Genomic DNA, 4,604 nt, shown 5'->3' with positions numbered 1-4,604 from the left:
CAAGTTTCCTTATGTATCTTGCACATCAGCTAAGATTGAGTGCCTGCCAAATGATGTATTTTAAGTACTTACTGAATTAACAATAAAGAGATACTAAAGAAATTATCAATCAAAAGCTATATACATTACTCAGCAACATCCCATAGCCTCTACTATTATCATAATTGACATTTCTTATTTACTGAGAATTTTTTCAGGTGGTGTGTATTCTTTTTAATGCAATGCCTAGGTTTCTCATCACTTTTACACCAAGAAGTAAGTGACATTTAATTTGATGACTGCAGTCACCATTCTTAGTAATTTTGGAGCCAAAGAAAATTAAGCTTGTCACTGTTTCCACATGTTTACCCCTTCTCTTTGCTGAGTATTGATGGGACATGATGCCCTTATCTTTCTTTTTATGAATGTTGAGTTTTCAGCACGGTTTTTCACTCTTCTCATTCACCCTCATCTAAAGGCTCTTTATTTCCTCTTCACTTTCTTCTTCTTCTTTTTTTTTTTTGGTGCTACCATCTATATATCTGAGGTTGTTGATGTTTCTCCCAACACCTTGATGCCAGCTTGTGATTCATTCACCTGGTATTTTAGTAGTATACTCTGCATATGATTCACATACACAGAGTAACAATATAGAGATTGTCACTCTTCTTTGACAGTTTTGAACTGCTCAATTTTTCCATGCCTGGCCCCAATTTTTATGTTTTGATTCATTTAAGTGTAGTTTCATCTTTTACTTTCTCAAGTATTTTCCATGTACCGCACCCCTTTTTGTTTTGGTGTTCTCCGTCTAGACACCTATGTTTCTAATCCTGGGGCATTTATCAGAGCTTTTCCTGTTTTCCTTTTTTTTTTTTTTTCTTTTTCTTTGCACACCCCACTGTGTTTCATTTATTTCGTCCTTTCTACCTCCACCTAATTAGTTATTTCTCTATCTCATTTATTCTACTGTTGGTTCCTTCCAGGGTGTTGTTAATCTCAGTTATTGCATTGATTATTACTGCTTTACTCTTCTTTATTTCTTCTGCATCCATGGTAAACATGCTTATTTCTTCTCAATCGGGGTCTCCAGTGCATTTACTGGTAACTCTACTTAGCTTTCAAGATTTTCTTCATCTCTACTCTCATTATTCTGAATGCTTTTCCCAGTAAACTTCCTATCACCTCTTCCTTTGTTTGTTTTGGTCAGTTTTTCCCATGTACCTTCAATAGCTGCACATTTCTCTTCCTTTTCATTTTGTTTAGATTGCTGTGGTTTGGAGCACACGCTCCTTTCTGCACGCTGGAGGGTTATAGCTCCACTGTGTTGTGGATCCTGCCTTTTGTTGTGGATCCTGTTGTGGATCCTGCATGACATTAGACCAGTGACTTGTCAATGTTTAATGCTTCATGGAATTTGTGTCTGCGCACTGGCTGGCAGATCTGTATCTCTTCTCTCTAGAGTGAAATGAATTGCCCAGGATTGTCCTTTGGGCTGTTTGTGGGTTTTATATGGCTTTGTGCACCCCCCTTTATATTTAGTGTTGTGTTTCTGTTTTGCTGGAGAATAGCTGTGGGTTCTCTTGTACTGAACTTGCTGGTTTGAGTGTGGAGATTGCTTTCCATGTAGACGTGAAAACTCTGGGGTGTGTGCTTGTCCTTTAGTGTTCCTTGAGGTAAGGAGTTCGATGTTGATCTACAGTTCTGGAATCGATGTCCTGGCCTCTGGGTTTCTGTCCCCAGTTTACAGCAGCATCAAAAATCCACATCTACACGGTACAGAAGATAAAACCCCAGGTTAATGGTGACATAACTCTCCTCATGCAGGAAGAATCAAAGGGATTCACAGAATTGCATTCAGCAGAGAAAAGGGTGGAGGGAGAAGAAGGTGCCTAGGAGGAGAAAAGGAAGAGTTCAAAGGGGAGAGAGCAATCAATTCAGGAAACAAAACTGTAAGTGAAATCAGATCCTAATGATTTTGTTTCTAAAGTTACAACATTGATAATTTTTGAAAAGCAAAAGTTAAGAACCAAGAATAAAATTTAGACTAGTATAAATAGTGTAAAAAAAGGAAACGGAGGTGAAATTCTTTCTCATATATATATAAAAGAAGTGTTTAAAAAATAGATTTATGTGTTTTTGTTTGTTTGTGTTTTGGAAAGGGAATAATAGTTAATAGAAATAAAATTTAGGGTATAATAAAGGACTAAAGTAGTTATAAATTAAAGAAATCATATAGATATCGATCTCAGAATTTCAAAGAAGTTGTTGTGTGCTTTGTGGTGTCAGTACAGTGTCAGATAGTCTCTTGGTGAAGGTTGTACTTGTTGTCAGAGGCTGCTATTGTCCCTCAATTGAACAGTCCCAGCATTAATTGCAGACTAATTCTGTTGAACCGGTCACTTCTGGGTTGGTTTATGCTTCTTTATTTATATTTCCTTCTTTTATTTGAAAGCCTCTCCATATCTGGTTTTCAACATGAAACAACAGTGCCTGTTATTTGACCTACTTGTTTAGTGTTTTGGTGGTGAGAGGTGGGACCCTGAAAACAAATGCCACTGGGATATGTGGGGGTGCTCGAGGTGGATGAACCACATTGGGCTTGCCACTGACAAATGTGGCATGTACTTTCTGGGTCCACCCTGCTCAGCCTCCCGGTTGTTACGTGAGGGCCCTGTCCCAAGTGGGCCCAGTGTTTTATGCACTTCCCAGGTCTAAGGCAATCAGGCACTCAGGTGCTTGGCAAGGGAACTGACCACAATTGGCTATGTGCTCTGTGTTCTCCCAAAGTCCAAAATCTCAGGTGACTGTGTGGTGGGCAACAAGCCACAGTCCCAGGTGGGCCATGCATCTTATGCCACTCTCTGGTTTCAGCTATTCAGCTTCCTGCCTGTGCCAGACGGCACAGTCTCAGCTGTGCCATGTGTCTCGTCAGGGTAGCTGAACCCAGGCTGTTATGATCCTGGCCAATGTGAACTGTCCATGAACCCAGGAATTCATCATTAGCAACTGTCAACCAGCTTAGAGCTTGGTAGGGGATGTCTCTGGGGCCAAGATATTAGCCTATTTCCTTCTGCCTCTGGCAGTCATACACATTCCTCTCCCATTCCATGGGGGAAGAGTCTTTTTTTTTTTTTTTTTTTAAATCTAATTATTTCCTTCATTTAATTTTTTTTTTACTTCAATTTTTTTCTTTCTTGCTTTTTTTTTTTTTTTATTAATTAGTTGGAGGCTAATTATTTCACAACATTTCAGTGGGTTTTGTCATACATTGATATGAATCAGCCATAGAGTTACACTTATTCCCCATCCCGATCCCCCCTCCCACCTCCCTCTCCACCCAATTCCTCTGGGTCTTCCCAGTGCACCACGCCCGAGCACTTGTCTCATGCATCCCACCTGGGCTGGTGATCTGTTTCACCATAGATGATATACATGCTGTTCTTTCAAAACATCCCACCCTCACCTTCTCCCACAGAGTTCAAAAGTCTGTTCTGTATTTCTGTGTCTCTTTTTCAGTTTTGCATATAAGGTTATCGTTATCATCTTTCTAAATTCCATATATATGTATTAGTATGCTGTAATTCTTTATCTTTCTGGCTTACCACCTGTATAATGGGCTCCAGTTTTATCCATCTCATGGTGTAGAACTGATTCATGAACCTGAATTCTTTTTAACGCAGCTGATGAATATTCCCAGGTGTATACTTGCTACCACAGCTTCCTTGATCCATTCATCTGCTGAGGGCCTAGGTGCTTCCAATGTGACTGGTAATCTATATAACAGCTGCTGTGGCAATGAACATTGGGCAGTGTCTCTGTTCCAGACTGCGGATGCCTTCCTCAGGGATGACCCATGAAGTGGTTAATTGCGGCACCCATGCAGTTTCTATTTCCAGAAAAATCTCCCACACTGGTCTTTTCCATAGTGACTGTACTCAGTTTGATTTCCGCCCACCAACAGTGTAAGGGGGTTCCCTTTTCTCCACACCCTCTCCAGCATTTATTGCTTGTAGACTTTTGGAAAGTAGCCATTCTGACCAGTGTGAAATGGTACCTCATTGTGGTTTTGATTTGCATTTCTCTGATAATGAGTGATGTTGAGCATCTTTTCATGTGTTTTGTTAGCCATCTGTATGTCCTCTTTGGAGAAATGTCTGTTTAGTTCTTTGGCCCATTTTTTGATTGAGTCATTTATTTTTCTGGAATTGAGTTGCAGGAGTTGCTTGTATATTTTTGAGATTAATCCTTTGTCTGTTTCTTCATTTGCTATTATTTTCTCCCAATCTGAGGGCTGTCTTTTCACCTTGCTTATAGTTTCCTTTGTTGTGCAAAAGCTTTTAAGTTTCATTAGGTCCCATTTGTTTATTATTGCTTTTATTTCCAATATTCTGGGAGGTGGGTCATAGAGGATCTTGCTGTGATTTATGTCAGAGAGTGTTTTGCCTATGTTCTCCTCTAGGAGTTTTATAGTTTCTGGTCTTACATTTAGATCTTTAATCCACTTTGAGTTTATTTTTGTGTATGGTCTTAGAAAGTGTTCTAGTTTCATTCTTTTACAAGTGGTTGACCAGTTTTCCCAGCACCACTGGTTAAAGAGGTTGTCTTTTTTCCATTGTATTCTTGCC

This window comes from Cervus canadensis, chromosome Y, assembly GCF_019320065.1.
Source record: "Cervus canadensis isolate Bull #8, Minnesota chromosome Y, ASM1932006v1, whole genome shotgun sequence".
Classification (NCBI taxonomy): domain Eukaryota; kingdom Metazoa; phylum Chordata; class Mammalia; order Artiodactyla; family Cervidae; genus Cervus; species Cervus canadensis.
This window is presented reverse-complemented; position numbering follows the sequence as displayed.